This window comes from Lontra canadensis, unplaced genomic scaffold (assembly GCF_010015895.1).
Source record: "Lontra canadensis isolate GAN:19392208 unplaced genomic scaffold, GSC_riverotter_1.0 scaffold11, whole genome shotgun sequence".
Classification (NCBI taxonomy): domain Eukaryota; kingdom Metazoa; phylum Chordata; class Mammalia; order Carnivora; family Mustelidae; genus Lontra; species Lontra canadensis.
Genome location: NW_022631005.1, coordinates 5,892,795 through 5,909,284, shown reverse-complemented (window position 1 = coordinate 5,909,284; position 16,490 = coordinate 5,892,795). Strand labels below are relative to the sequence as shown.

Below are 16,490 nucleotides of genomic sequence, written 5' to 3'. Positions count from 1 at the left end.
CCTCTCTCTCTCAAATAAATAAAATCTTAAAAAAATCAAAATAAAAATCAAAGGGCTCATATGCATATTCTTGTCATTTTCTCTTCAACTGACTTCACTCAAGCTTTGGCCTCGACCATTTTACCCAAACCGCTATTTCCAAGACCCCCAAGGACCCCCATATTGCCTCATGCACTGGTTAGTGTTTAGCTTCTTCTCATTGATTCTATCGGCAAAATTTTACAAGGGTGATCACCTCTTCCTCCTTTCTTCACCTTGCTTTCAAGTCAACACTAATCTTCCCCTTCATCTATTTAGATGACTTTGCAAACTTGGAACACCCCAGAGCTCAGACCTTAGACACCTTATCTTTATGTTTTTTTTTTTTTTAAGTGATCTCATTCAGTCTCACAGCTCTCAATACAATCTATTCAGGCTGGACCCCTCGCTTGGTTCCAAATTCTAACTGAAAAACTGCTGACTTAAGACCTATTAAACATCCAGGTGAGGTGCACCTGGGTGGGTCAGTCTTTAAGTGTCTGCCTTTGGCTCAGACGCTGATCTTAGGGTCCTGAGATCGAGCCCCACATTGGGCTCCCTGCTCATTAGGAAGCCTGCTTCTCCGTCTCCCACTCCCCCTGTTTGTGTTCCCTCTCTCACTCTCTCTTTCTCTCTCTGTGTCAAATAAATAAATAAAACCTTAAAAACAAAACAAAACAACAAGACAACAACAACAACAACAACAACAAAAATCCAGGTGGGTTATTTCCACGTTGACATGTCCGGACTCCTGAGCCTCCCCTCTGAGAGCTACTCTTCTGTCTTCCCACCTCTGTTAATGGCAAATCCACCTTGCTAGTGGATCAAAACAAAAAATCCTGGAGTCATTCTTGCCTTGCCCTTTCTTTCGTATCCATATCAAATCTAGTGCAAATCCTGTCAGCTCTACCTTCAAAATATACCCAGAAGCTCACTGCGTTTGATGACTTTCTCTGTTGCCTTCCAGGCTCCAGCCACCTTCATCTTGTCTGTAACACTAAAATAGCCTCTTAAGTGGTCTCATTACTTCAACCTTGGCCCCTAGAGTCTATTTTCAACACAGAGGCCAAAGTGATCCTTTAAAATTCATATTATATCACTGCTCTGGTGAAAACCTTTTTTTTTTTTTAAAGATATTTATTTATTTGACAGAGATCACAAGTAGGCAGAGAGGCAGGCAGAGAGAGAGAGAGGGGAGGAAGCAGGCTCCCCGCTGAGCAGAGAGCCCGATGTGGGGCTCGATCCCAGTACCCTGGGATCATGACCTGAGCCGAAGGCAGAGGCTTTAACCCACTGAGCCACCCAGGCGCCCCTGGTGAAAACCTTCTAATGGCCTCTTATTTCAAGAGTAAAAGCCAAAGTACTTACAATGCTGTATAAAGCCAAACCACCTACTATTCTGTGTGTGTGTGTGTGTGTGTGTGTGTATGTGTGTGTGTTTTCTTAACTCCACCTTATAGTTCCTTCTACTTGCTCACTCTTCTCTCCCCTCTGACCTCCTTGCTGCATCTGGCATATTCCTGGCATGCACTGACCTCAGAGCACATGCTGTTTCTTCTAACAGGAAAGCTCTTGCCCAGACACCCACATGGGGCCTTCCCTTACCTCTCGTCATCTTTTCTGTGATGCCTTCCCTGATTAACCTATTTAGAATTGCAGCTCTTCCCATCTCAAACCACTCCAGGCTCTTGAATTCCCCCTTCCTCCTATATTTTCTAACATTAACACTCTCTAACATGCTACATCACTTCCTTATTTGTCTTTTTTCATGTTTATCTCCCTGCTAGAATATAAACCACAAACACATATTTTTATCTTTTAGCTTACTACCCATGTATCTAGCACTAAAAACCTGGCACATGGTACTCACTCCATAGATAATTTATGAATGGATGAAACCTCATGGGAAAACAAGAAACTAAAGTAGGTCACCCTGCAGCTAGAACTTGATGGACAATGTAGTAAGGTAGGAAAGAGAGAAAATAGAAATTACAATTTTATACAACAGAGATACCAACCTCAACTTGGCAATAAGATCAGCCCACCCAACTGTAGCAGTTTGAAAGCTTCTTGGGCATCAAGGTATCTCAGAGTGAATAAAGATTAAACCATGGTTACTTCTAATCTAGTCAGTACAATCTGTTATGTACAAAAAGGAAGAAAGGGCCAAGAACTTAGATAAAAAACTTTGACAAAGTAAGGTCCACACAGAATTTCAGATATTAAAAGTTAATAATACTCAGCACAAAAGCTGATGTTAGCTTAATAATTGTGCTTTTAGCAATTCTAAATATCACAGGAGTGTGGGACTTGTAATTAGCTAATGTTAGCTACCGAAGATTTGGCAAGTAACAGAATCTTGACAATTTTTACACATATGAATAGCACTTCTAATATGAGAGCTCTCTTAGAATGAGAGCAGTGCTCTTGAACATACACAAACAACAGCCTGATCTCTAAGCCATGTCTCTTGTCTGTCATAGTACCTATATTTTGAAGATTCTTTGTAGGCATCTGGAAAAAGACTTCAAGAACTCCAGGTTGTCTGGCACTAGGACTGAGCAACAAAAAGCTCATACTTTGAAGGCAAGTATTAGTTTCATGACTTTGAGGGAAGAGAATAATCTTCTGAACTTCATTTCCCATCTATAAGATGGAAATAATAAAACTAAGTTTTTCACTGGGTTATGAAAATTAAATGAGATATAGTAGCTATTATATAAACATTAACTATACTACAGCCATTGGAATATATAAATATAAATATAGAAATAATATAATGGGGCACCTGGATGTCTCAGGAGGTTAAGCACCCAACTCTTATTTCAGCTCAGGTCATGATTTCAGGGTCATGAAAGCAAACCCCATGATGGGCTCCACGCTCAGCAGAGTCTGCTTGAGATTCTCTCTCTTGCTTCCTGTGTCCCTCCCACTATTCATGCTTGCTCTCCCTCTAAAACAAATCAATAAAATCTTTTAAAAAATAATATAATGATTAGGATTCACCTAAGTGAGTATATATGACATAATTTGTGTTTGTATTTTATGTCCCCAAATCTTTTTTGCCTCTTTCTTCCACTCTCCCATTCTTTCTCCCCTGAATATCCTCCTCATTTTCACATATTTACAGTATTCACATATTTACTCTACCCTCTGATTTCAATCTTAAGGAAATGATCTCCTAAATGAAAATCTAAAAAGTGAAAATTTTTCCCAAAGTACTAACTCTTAAAGAGATTATTCTCTAATTGTGGGAATTTAGCAATTTATAAAAAGTAGCAACAATAATTTTTCTAGCATTAGGAAACCACAACAAATGTGATTTCAACTCAATCATTTTCTTTAATTGATCAGCAATATATTGAATACCTGCTATGTGACAGGCAGTGTTAAGTAGTGGCTATACAGAAATGAGCAAAGAAATATGGTTCAGACCTCCCAAAGTTTACAATCTAGTAGAAACAGACATAAATATGTTAATAGCTATATAATTACAGAATATAAGTGCAAGGTGATCGAGTTCCATGAAGATAACAGGTGGGGTATGATGATAGAAAACAAAGTACTTAAATGGAAAAGTTAGTGGAAGCTTGTCTGCAGAGTTATTATTAGTTAAGTTGAGACATGAAAAATAAGAGAGCATCAGTCATACCACAAAACTAAGGAAAAAACATTCCACGTGGTGGCAAGGCTCTAAGGTAGGAAAAGAGTTTGGAGTTTTCTAGAAAGTAAAAATGCTAGTGTAGCTGGATCATAGTTAAGAAGGATGTGAATAGTTCAAGGTAAAGTTGGTCAATCTTTTTTATCATGTAAGACATTATAAGGAGATTGGATTTTTATTTTATGTATAATGAGGACTTTAAAGGATTTTTATAAGTGTGATTTGACTTAGTTTATAGTTTTTAAAGTTCACAACAATGCCATATAATGAATGATTATGGTGGGATAAAGGAAGAAGCAAAGAGGAAACACGGAGATCAGTTAGGAGACTATTACAAGAATCTCAATGAAAGATGACTGTACCCTCAATGAGATCACGGAGTAGAAATGATGAGAAATGAATGGATTGAAGGTATAATATGGAGGTGTAATCTATGTCTTGCTGAAGGACTGGGTGTTGGTCATGAAGAAGGAGCAATTAAAAATGACTTCTAGGTTTTAAGTTTGAGCAATTTGTGGTTGATGATATATACTGAGATGGGAAAAGAAGAGTTTTCATGGAAGGTAGAGTTCTCATTTGGATATATTAAGTTTAATATGAAACTTAATGTGAATCAACCAAGGAGAGAGATCCAAAAGCTAGCTAGAGAAGGCTTCCACATACAACCAAAATAGAACAAAATAACCTAACAAATACATAAAAGAACTGTTTTCAAGACCCTTGATATCAGGCAACAGGAGAGTAATCCCTAGGATAAAGGAAATATATGAGGTAAGTCTTAAGATGATCTTACTTAAATCCCCAAGAGAGTTCCCACAAGATGGCACAGGGAAGGGAACTCTGGTAGATGCCCTGTGTGGAGCAAATGAAGCTAAGAGTCCAGAAAAATCAAGAAGGCTAGAGTTCACAGGACAAAAAAACTGAAGAAAAGACAGCAGCACTGAGAGAGAATCCTGGAAATCTACAGAGAATTCCTTTATTCAGTAGAGCACTGACCATCACATGCATTTGAAGAAATTACCTGAGCACTGAGAAAGAACCACCTAAAGGTTGAGAGGTAATTTAACTTAGAGTTTACATGGGCTGGGAATAGTCCTGTACACAACAGACAGACTGGAAAATAATGATTTATGGGGCATTAGGTAAGTACGCAGAAGTATCTTGCTATAGTAATGGTCATTGCCCTCAACAGTGCTCTGATCCCTTCTAATAAATCTTTAAGATTTAAAAGAATCAAATATTTTCCAAATAAAGCTCAAAATTATTTATAGGAATAAAAAAATATCTCACATAAACAAGGTAAAATTTACAATGCCTGGCATCAATTCAAAAATTACCAGGCATGCAAAGCATCAGGAAAGTCTCATCCATCATAAGGAAAAAAATAAAAATAAACCAATCAATGAAACTAACCTAAAAATGACACAGATGATAGAATTAGCAGTCAAGAATATTAAAATGATTATTATAGAATTTTTTTCCATATTTTCAAAAACTCAAGGAGAGATATGAAGATATAATAAAAGACAAAACTTCTGGAGATGAAAACTACAATGTCTGTGATGAAAAATATTCTGAATTGTATGAAAAGGAGGTTAGTCTTTGCAAAAGAAAAGGCACAGTGGACTGAAAGATATGGCAACTAATAAGAATCATCAAAATGAAGGAATGAGAAAAAAAGAGAATCACAAAATAAACAGTTTCACTGAGGTCATTCTAAAATTCATATGGAAATGAAAAGACCTAGAAAAGCCAAAATAACTTTGGGGGTAAAATGTTATAAGAGTAACACTACCTGATTTCAATATGGATATAAACTACTTAATGAAAGTAGTGTCATATTGGCATGAAAATAAATAGGTCAATGAAACAGAATAGAGTACAAAAATAGATCTACACATGGACAGTGTTTTTTTGTTTTGTTTTGTTTTGTTTTTACAAAGGTGAAAAGGCATCTCATTGAGAAAGGATGGTCTTTCAAAAAGTGGTCCCATGCATATCTAGAAACTAGATATCCATATGCAGAAAAATGCACTTTGATCAATATCTTATACCAAAAAGGAAAAAAAAAAATCAAAACAGACCCTACACTTAAATGTAGAATATACCATTATAAAACTTCTAGAAGCAAATATAGGAGAAAATTGTTGTGACTCTGGTTTAGGCAAATATTTTAAAAATATGACACCAAAAGTATCAAAATAAAAGACAACTGCTCTTTGAAAGACACTGTTGAGAATGAAAACACAAGCCACAGACTGGGAAAAAGTATTTGCAAATCATGTATCTAGTAATGGACTTGTATCTCAGTAAGATACAACCCAATTAAAAAATAAGCAAAAGATGTAAACAGATACTTCACCAAAAGTGATATACATGTAGGAAATAAACACAGAAAAGACACTCAACATCATGTTACTAGGAATATACAAATTAAAACTACAATGAGGTTAACAGTACACACGTATTAGATTTAAAATAAAAACACTGACCATACCAAGTGTTGACAAGTATGAGGAATAACTAGAGCTCTCATACCCTGGTGGAGGGATTAAAAATGGCACAACTGCAGGGCACCTGGGTGGCTCAGTGGATTAAAGCCTCTGCCTTCAGCTCAGGTCATGATCCCAGGGTCCTGGGATTGAGCCCTGCGCCATCTCTCAGCATCTCTGCTCAGCAGGAGCCTGCTTCCCTTCCTTTCTCTCTGCCTGCCTCTGCCTACTTGTGATCTCTGTCTGTCAAATAAATAAGTAAAATCTTAAAAAAAAAAAAAAAAATGGTATGACTGCATTAGAAATCAGTTCGGCTGCTTCCCCCAATTTTTAACATACACCTACCATGTGATCCAGCCATTCCAACCCTCAGTATTTACCCAAAATCAGTTAAAACGTATGTCCATACCAAGGCTTATGCAAATATGTATAGCAGTTTTATTTGTAACAGGCAAAATTTAGAACAACTCAAATACCCATCAGTAAGTAAATGGATATTCATACAATGGAAAACCAGTACAATGGAATACTACTGTTGAGCAATAAAAAGCAATGAACTACTGGTAAATGCAGCAACATGGATGAATCAGAGTAATCAATATGAGTGAAAAAACGCCAGATTAAAAAAAAGATTGAAAAATTTATTTCAAATAGCTCTTTAAAGTAACCTTGCTTATTTGTGCTTTGTCATTTTAAAGCTATAGCACTGAAACCTTTTAAATGCTAAAGGATCATTCCACTGTTTATACCAAATCACTGCATTTGTGTAAGATTCTAGAATACATAAACCAATACACAGTGACAAAACAGGTATTTGGTCACCTGAGGACTAGTGAGGGGGTGGGGGAAAGGCATGAGGAAGTTTTGGGAGGGATCATTATAGTCACTATTTTATTTGTGGTGCTGGTTTCATGGGCAAATACATATGTCAAAACTTACCAAATTATACATTTTAAATATGGGCCATTTATTGCTTGCCAATTATTATTTCTTGATTAAGCTGTGAGAAGAAAAAGGAGGAGATGCAGGAGGACAAGGAGGAAAAGGAAGCAGACAATGAGTTTGGCGCAGAAGTGTTTGCTGCAGATACAGACGTGGTAGTCATTAGTGTGTAGACAATACTCCAAACCTTGGGAACAAATGAAGCCACACATGGAAGGAGTACTCCCAAGAGAGATGGGGACCTAGGATACTGCCTTAAGAAAAACCAAAAATTGATGTCTAGGAGGAAGAAGCTCCTGACAAACACTTTGTTTTTTTAAGTTGCTTAAATCCAGCCAATATCAAGTTTAAAGCATCTCATCATCATACAGGCTGAACCAGTAGGAATATAGATTTATTTAAGAGAACGTAAAACTTAACCGTTCTTGTGTCTTTTTACATGTGTTCCTTTTTGTTAGTCCCTAGTATTTATTTAACACTATTATTGATCTTAATTTACAGAAGTTGCCTTTTGTCCCCCCCTGCCAATTTTATTTTCAGAAGTTCCACTCGAAACTCTCCATTATAGAGAAAATATTTTCTTATATTTCTAGGACACATGCTAGCATATTTTTTAAAGGAATTATTTCTTTATTTTGAGAGAGAGAGAAAGAGAGAGTGCATGAACACAAGGGTGGAGTGGCAGAGGGAGAAGGAGAGAGAATATTAAGCAGACTCCACACTGAGCACATAGAGCTTGGGGCTCTATAATCATGACCCTGAGATCATGACCTGAGCTGCAAACATGAGTCAGTGCTATAACCAACTGTGCCACTCAGGTGCCCCTGAAACATGCTAGCATATTCCGAAGACAAAATGCATTTTAATTTAATGTTGAACTAAGAGCATTATATTTGTCATGTATCATCAACAGAGTACTGATACAAAGTATTCACAGAAACAGAAAGTGTGAACATTGTCATTTTAACTGATATTCCTAAGTGTCAGTGTATCCTAAATTAAGCTCATTAGAGTTCATAAATAAATATTGTGTTTAAGCTTAATATAATTTTGTCAAGTGACTTAAATTAACTTTTCCTATTTTGTTCATTTCTATTTTGTTATATTAAAGCAAAAGCCCTGAGACCTTCTAGATGAAATCCTCATATTTTTATCAGAATTGGAATTTTACTGTCAGGAACAAAAAAATCCAATGCACCTCTTCCCTCAGGCTTCTATCTCAGCCTATCCACGCTACTTCTTCCTCCCCATCACCAGATATTTCTGCAGGTGTTGCTTGTGGCCCGTGGCTTCACTTCCCAATCCTCTCATCTCTTCTGAAACTGCTCTCTGGGAGCCCCCCGTGAAGTCTCAGGCACCAGCTTCCCTGAGCTTGCTTGTCTGTTCTCCCTGCTCTCCCGTTCCTAAACTTGTTGCAACACTTGACACTACAGATGGCTCCAATCTTCTCACAACTCCCTTCGTCCTTCTGGGATCCCACCTCTCTGTGCTGGCTATTCCTTTTCAGTTTCTGAGTCTTTCCTTCTCAGCTTAAATTTTGAATCAGCAGACTGCTACTTTGTACCCTTTTCTTTATCTTCCCTCTTCCTGGACAATCTTGTCCCTGTCCATGTTTCTCCCTCCAGCTTCATAAGTTATGTGCATTTCCATGAAAGAAAGACTGTTCTCTCTCTTGGAGCCAGAAACACCCTTGCCCAGCCCAGCTGCTTGGCTAATTCATACTGGATCTGGAAGATGCAGATCAAGACATTATTTTTAATGGCTTAGAAGTCATGTCCACTCAACAATAAGCAAGTCTGTTAGCAAAGGATAAACTTCACTAAATACAGGTTCCCCCACTACCTTAAAGTAGAGTGTGCCCATGAAATTTTATAAGCCAGAATGGAGAAAAGGCAAAGATGCAATTACTACTAATTTATAGTGAAAAGATTTTGAGCATTTCCAGACCCCCCAAAAAACCTCTCTTAGGCCACATCTTACTGATGGAACCACAAAACAAATCTGAAGTCAGATACTCTCAGACACAGTTCAAAGCTATGGCAGACGCTGAGATGTTGGGTGTGGTTCCTAGAGAAGCTGGTGGGGTCGCTCTCGCAGCTGGGGTAAACACGGCCTCTATCTATCCTGCCTCACTCACTGCAAAACAAACGCTGAACGCTATTTTTGTTTCTTGCCCCCCCCTTTTTTTTTGTAAAAGCAAAAATTCCTTTCGGATTTCTCTCAGTGGAAACAGATACCAATGTAAATCTTAAGTAAAAGCAAAACAGCACAAACAGACCATTCAAAATAATAAATATAATAAACTAATAATCACAGGGCAAGTGACAATCAGACAATCTGTTCCAATTTCTAACACATTTACTTGGGGGGATTTCAGAAAAAAAAAAAAAAAAGCAAATATAAACTTGTGGTTGTTGGTTACGGAGCAATACATAAAAATTGTGGGGGAGAGCTCTAGAAAGTAAAATACAAGAAAGGATTTGAACTTTCTCGTGGCCAAGAGCCAGGGCTCATTCTACATGAATCTTACAGACATCCTGTCTAGTTGAAAGTAAACAAAAGTAAATGAAGGTATAATCTGCAACCAGAGGTTACAGCATTATGCTGAAGCCCAGAGAAGCTCTATTCCTCACTTTAGGGACTCGTCACTGTCGTAGATGAAGCCGACTTAACATGCTGACTCTTGCAGCATCATCCGCCGGGGACAAGGCCCAGATAGATCTACAATGAGATCCACTTTATTGGTTAGGGAACCCAGAGGATTTGCAAAGTCTTTATTCACATAGATGCCACTAATGGAAGAATGTGTCTCATTGTCACAAAAGCAAATTGCTCTTCATTTCTATATAAAGTTATTCACTGAAGAAATTCGTCATCAAAATCACAGTTTATGAATAATTTTGGTGTATATTTGTATCCATATGTTCCATAATCATGTAAAATTAGCCTGCACAAAGTAATTATTTTTTCACTTCTTAGGAATACTTCCTTTGTATTTTCTAAATAAAATTCTAGTGTTTATAGCTGCCATTATCTGAAATTATATACTGACCTCAATCTTTCAATTTTCACCAGAATATACCATGTTTGTATTTAGTAAAGAGAAAAGTGTGTGTGTGTATGTGTCGGTATACAGAAAGAAAATATAAGAGAATGGAATTAAGAGATGGTACAGAAATTAAACATTTATGCAAATTAATTTTATAATAAAATGATGTGTGGATCATAAAATATTAAAAGTTTTACTCCACTCAGTAAATTTTAGTTATGAATTTTTTAAATGCTTATTTTCAAGATCTCCATATTCACAGGTGAAAATACTTACATATTGCTCATTATGTTCTTGGTAACCTGCCTATTTTTATTTTTTTAGTTTCATGATTTTCATATCTGAATCATGTTAAAACATTTAGTGAGCTCTCCAAGTGAAATTATTTCTCAACTTATTTCTCAGCACTTCCTATTGTTTCTAGAGTAGCAGATAACATCAGTACAGATGTATAGTTAAAAGACAGACATTCTGTTTATTATTCTTTGGTGACATTTTATTGGAAATGAATTATATTCATGTAGTTTTAACATGAGAACAGAAAATTATAAATCTTAGAAGAGACTAGAAATATGGAGTAGATAGGTCAATGACATTTATAAAGAATATTATCTTAAACAGCTGTCCATTAATATGCTTCTGAGCGTATTGCTTGGCAGACACATTTATAATACAGGGAAGAGCTCGCTAAGGCTTTTATTTCAATTACTGTGAAGATTCTCCAGGGTGACGCTAGGTGTTCAGGATGAAAGGCCATTGTAGTTAGTCAATACATTTTCCGCTACTAATTTTCTCTACTATTTTCTCTACTAATAAGGTTGAAGTACATTATTTAATTGTTTTAGGTTCCAAGATCTTAAAAAGGGTAAAGATGTTAGACTTTACAATGAAGCAAAACCCTAGGGTGCTAGAGGGTTTGCTCTATAGAAACAGGTCTTGTCAGGAGTCATTGAGCTGATGTCTAATATCTATACTGACTTTTATCAGAACACAAGTGGAATGACTGTAGCATGATAATACTGAAAGTGAGCTTCTCAGCTAATCAACACATGTAAACTTCCCCCATAATTCTAATAGCATGGGCTTTCAGCGTGGCTTTCTTATTCAAGTCTAGCTCATGAATCTTGAAAAGGACACTACAAAACCCCCCAGCCCTTTCTTCCTTACCCCTATACAAACAGCTTTTCAGAGGAGTTAACCTAAAGCAACAGAAGGTGAAAGATCAATCATGGGACCACAGAAAGAGCAGCAGTCTGACCTACTGCCCTTTATATACTGGTTTCCTCCAACATAACTAAAAAAAAAAAAGTGAAAAGGGTATTTCCATTTTTTTGATTTATTAATATATTTCTTTTGAGTTTTGCTAGTTCACACAATCAAGAGACTTCTGTCCTAAGCAAGTGACTATCAAATCCCAGCATTTGTAGTAAAAGAAAACAACTACTAATAACTGCAATTTGTTGGTGGTTGATGATTATTAAGCATGCATGTTTGAAATTCAGAATTTTTACATGATGTTTGTCTATCACCCCCTATGTCTCCTCTTCATATTATGTACTTTCTTTTTTTTTTTTTTTTAGAAAAAGAAAGAGTTGAGTTTTATAAATATGTTGATGGAAGAAACTGCTCAAGAAAACCTATGTCTCAGATATATATTCTTGGGAATTTTTTCTCAACTTCAGAATTCAAACATCTTTTTCTCTTCTTAGGAAAATAATTTTTGAACTAACTTAAAATGTCCAAAATGGCTTGTGGCATGTGTTGGCCCAGTTTCTTTTTGTACTAGGATAATTTTTGATGTCTTTCTCAAGTTATACCATTGATGTTCATCTTTAAGACAGTAATAAGCTAGAAACTCTGTAAAGATAGAAGTAATAGCACACTTATATTGTAACAAAACCATTTGTGTCTTCTAAAATCAGTCACTATGAAATGTTATCTTGCCTTCAGGGAGCCTAAGTTTAGAATTAGCATCCCTAAATTATTATATTTAAAGTGAAGACAAATGGATGAATGTAAACTGCCGTCCAATGTCAGTAAAAACGGGACACAATCCCATCCTTAGAGCTGGTAGAAAATATAATCAGACTAATAAATATAAAGCTCAGATGACTGAACCCTATGATAAAGGGGATATATTCTTACCTGAAAATATGGGTTTTTTTTCCTGGTCATTAATTGTACTGTTAATGATTTAAACCATATATTTTGCCTCTGCTTTCTTGTATTTCTAAGGTAATGCTGCTTTATTTTCAAAATGTTTATCATTTCTGGGGTGCCTGGGTGGCTCAGTGGGCTAAAGCCTCTGCCTTCAGCTCGGGTCTTGATCTCGGGGTCCTGGGATCAAGCCCCACATGGGGCTCTCTGCTCGGTGGGGAGCCTGCTTCCTCCTCTCTCTCTGCCTGCCTCTTTGCTTACTTGTGGTCTCTGTCAAATAAATAAATAAATAAACAAACAAATAAATAAAAAATGTTTATCATTTCTATTTGATATTTTTTCCCAAAATTTCTAAGAGCTCCATAGAGTTCCCTATATGTATGCAAAGGTATGCAAAGCACATTACCATTAATCAATGCTGTCATCCTCCCAGGTACACTTCCCTGGCTCAGGAGCCTTATGGGCCCTAGTGAACAGAAAAGGCCCAAGCAGTCAGGAATCAACTTCATAGTGTTTCTTCAGAACCCCCAAAAGGTGATAAGTAACAACCACAGAGCATCAAGGACTCCTTGCATGAAAAACAAAAGTAAAGTACTCAGTAAAAGACAAATAGCTTACTCAGAGAATCAAGATTTCAAGTGATAGGCAAGGGCAAGACTTGTGTACACTTCCTGCAACCTCTACCAGAACATCAACACTGACTCCCAAAGGAGAGTACTGAACTGGGGTGAATCAGCCACCTGGTGTCAGAGCCTGACACTAAGCCTCGGTGGGAGTGGGGGTGGAGAAGGATGTGACCGAAGCTGGTGTGAAGCTGGATCCCATATTGGCAATCATTTTATTTGTCTTTCCTCCAACTTTTAGCCTTCTGGCTCCCTTTCTACATCCTGCTCAACAATCATCCTGTACACTCTTCCCTAGATAATCAACATTTACAACCTGGTGAGTGTGTTTCTGTACCCATTCCCATGAAATCATGTATAGATATAAGGTTTGATCACTGCTTGGGGCCGTATTATATACACATTTCTGTTCCTGACTTCTTCCTTAATACATTTTAGAAACCCCTCAGTGATATAGCTCTAATTCATTCTTCTCAGGAGTTGGTAATACTTCATGTTATTGATATGTCACAATTCATCACCATTCTCTTACCTTTTGTTTATATGTTCATTTGCTACTACAAAAAATTCATTCAGGCAACATGTCTTTATCAGATGGCCCCCTAGTACCATCTGGTTTGACTCCAGGAACAGCAGTGAACAAAGTCCCCGCCCTCACAGAACATCCATTCTAGAAGAGGGGATGGACAACGCTTTATTATGTAACATAATGTGATATTTTTCTAAAGCTAAATAAGGAAATAGAAGGTTACAGGAAATTACTTATTACTTTAAACGCAGAGTTAGGGGGAACTGCTCTCAGACAAATGATCAGAAACCTGAAAGGTTTGAGAGAGTAAACAAGGAGGAGTGTTAGGAGAAGAGCGACCAAGTAGACCGAACAGCACCAGGTCTCTAAAAAGGGGAGCACATGCACAGAGTGACTGAGAATAGAACAGCATGGCGGGTCTGAAGGGAGAGCATGCGCAGAGTGACTGAAGACAAAGGGCAACTCGGCAATGCCCTTGTGACTGATGCGCAATGAGCACTAGGATGGAGGCAAATGCATCAGCAAGATATCGCGCCCAGGGCCCGGATGCTGTAGGGCGTGGTAGGCTATGGTAGGCACTTAAGAAAATGCCACAATAAACATCACAGATCTTGCTAGATTGGTTTCTGAACAGGTTGTCACAATTGACATTTCTACAAGCTGTTTATAAGTATAATGGTTCTCTGATACCAAGTGCAATTTTCTAACTTTTAATAATTTGATGTGTGTAAAGTGGTATCTTTTGTTACTTTAACTTTCATTTCCCCATCTGTTAGGGAAGTTGAACACTTGCTTATTTCTGTTTGATAAGAAGGTAAAGAGTCCTTACTATGTGACATACACTGTTGTTAACACTTCACATGAATTTTCTCATTTAACAACCCAGTGTGATAGAAACCATTAGTTTACAGATGAGGAAACTAAGGCAAAAGGCAGTTAAGTAACTTGTGTAAGGTCTCATAACTAGGTAGTAGTGGGTTAGGAATTTAAATGTACGCAGCCTGGCTCTATAGAGTCCACACAGCTGTTTGCCAGGCATTTGAGTTTGCTATTCTATAAAATCTGCTGATAACCTGAAAGAGTATTAGAAGAAGAGAAAACATGTACAGAAAAGCTATACACATGCAGACTCTTCTCCTTAGCTTATCATGTCCGTCAAACCCAAAGAGAGGTGTGGATATTAGAGCCACTGGTGAGAAATAGGACAGTTTCACTATGTGAACAACAGTATCATCTCAGGTTGAGAATAAAAATGAAATTCTGGTGTCATCTCAGGTCCATTGGCCTTTGTAGTAATAGATACCAGAGCCAGAACTGGAGACTTTAAATTGGCACAAATATAACACAAAGCTCCTGGCCAGGAGAGCTTGCTACAAGGCCCAACACGTATCAACACAAGATATAATTGTCTGGGTTGGTAGGAAATAGTCTTTGAAATATGCCAAAATGTGGACTTTCAAGTGTAATGATAATAAACTAGTTTATAGCAATAAAAATGTGTAAGATGTGTAAATATCAACACTGAAAGGACCCTTTGTAATTATCATTGTCGTCTTTACACAGAACCTCTGGATTTCTTTCTCACTTGATCTACCTTACATTGTATGAGGGACGAAAGGGGAAAAGTGGAAGCAGCCTGGAAAAAGCATAAAAGCCCTGAAGCTCAATGGGAGACAGGGTCTTGAAGAACACAAACCGCAAATAACCTGCCAAGTCTGTGTTCCTTTTTCATGAAAAAGAAGGTTTAAGGATGCCTTAGTAACCTAATACCGACAATATGGAAAAAAGAAATGATTTCAAACTCTGAAACATACACAGCATTTTAAATGAGTATCAAACCCCCATTTAAAATATCTATGTACTCTGTGTTCACCAAAAGGAGAGTAAGAAAAATCTTAGACATGGTCTTGAATCCATCGCAAATTTACAACTCCTGATGTGGGAAGAAAAAGAGGATCCCTGCTGAGCAAGAGGCCTGTGTCTCTGTGGATCACTTTATAAGTTTAAACTTCCATTTTGGACTTAAAGACCGACTTTCAGAATGAAACAAAAAGAAGAAATAAAACATCAGTTATATTTTCTAGTCCTATCATTTGACTTTTAAAATTCCAATCATCTTCCATCAAAAAAATAACGCATTTCTTCTTGTCTAGACAACATAACCTGCTTCCTTCTCAGACACGCCACTTGGGACCCCAGGCTCTGTCTCACTTCACTCACACCATCTTTAATTCCACCAAATCGAGGGCTACATGTCCCTTCCACACCCCAAAACTAGGGAACCCTGCAAAGTGGTGCTTATCATTCTTGAGCCAGTGCTTTCACCAGATTCTGTTTTGAAAAGCATTTGTTCCTGTTTTGTTTTGTTTTAACTTACCTTGTGAAGTCTCATCCCTGTGACATCTGACGGTGGCTTTGGGTGTAGGCTAATTCGAAAAAAGAAAGCAAGTAGTGGTTAGGGAGGCGGCTTTGTGTGGAGCAGACAGGTTGAGCAATCTAACACAGAACGTGCTAAGTTCAGGTCAGCCACCAATTAGTAAAACTGAGAAGTCAACGGTAGTGTTTAACACTAGTCGGCTTAGTGTTCCCACTACTTCCACACATGGAGTAGTGAAGCATTCTGACTGCGTAATTTTAACCACAGAGTTCTGCTTTTTTAAAATATTTATTCCACCTTACCAAGACTTTTTATAATAAACTGTATTTTTAAGAAAGGAAGGCTTCTTCCTTTAAGACCTATTATCCAGGAACCAGTCCATGCATGTCTTAGAATGCATCCCTATTGCGTCTTGTAAGCAAAAAAAAGGATATTAACAGCACCTTCAGGACAGGATCCATCTCATATTTCTTTGCATTTCTCACAATACTAGCACAATGTGTTCCTAGGGGGTGAAGATATGCACGCCTATGTCGTTTATTTGATCATCCACTCATCCATTTATTCACTCATCTAAATTATTAGATGTATGTATATTAAGCTTCTCTTCTTCATGTCCTGAGGATACAACCACAAATAAGA

General features: G+C 37.4%; 1 long non-coding RNA gene across 3 annotated transcripts in view; it reads right to left on the bottom strand.

Annotated features, from left to right (window-relative positions):
- The window catches only part of LOC116866838, a 48,102-nt gene extending 32,062 nt beyond the window's left edge, over positions 1-16,040 (bottom strand). The window contains exons 1-3 of one of the 3 annotated variants that reach the window (XR_004382483.1): positions 15,849-16,040; positions 12,726-12,887; positions 2,932-2,971 (exon numbers count right to left, since the gene is read on the bottom strand). This is a non-coding gene — a long non-coding RNA (uncharacterized LOC116866838). Of the gene's footprint in view, positions 1-2,931; positions 2,972-9,162; positions 9,250-12,725; positions 12,888-15,848 lie in introns of those variants that run through there. The other 2 variants (XR_004382484.1, XR_004382482.1) reach the window with 2 other exon arrangements.
- Between the last annotated feature and the right edge of the window lie 450 nt (positions 16,041-16,490).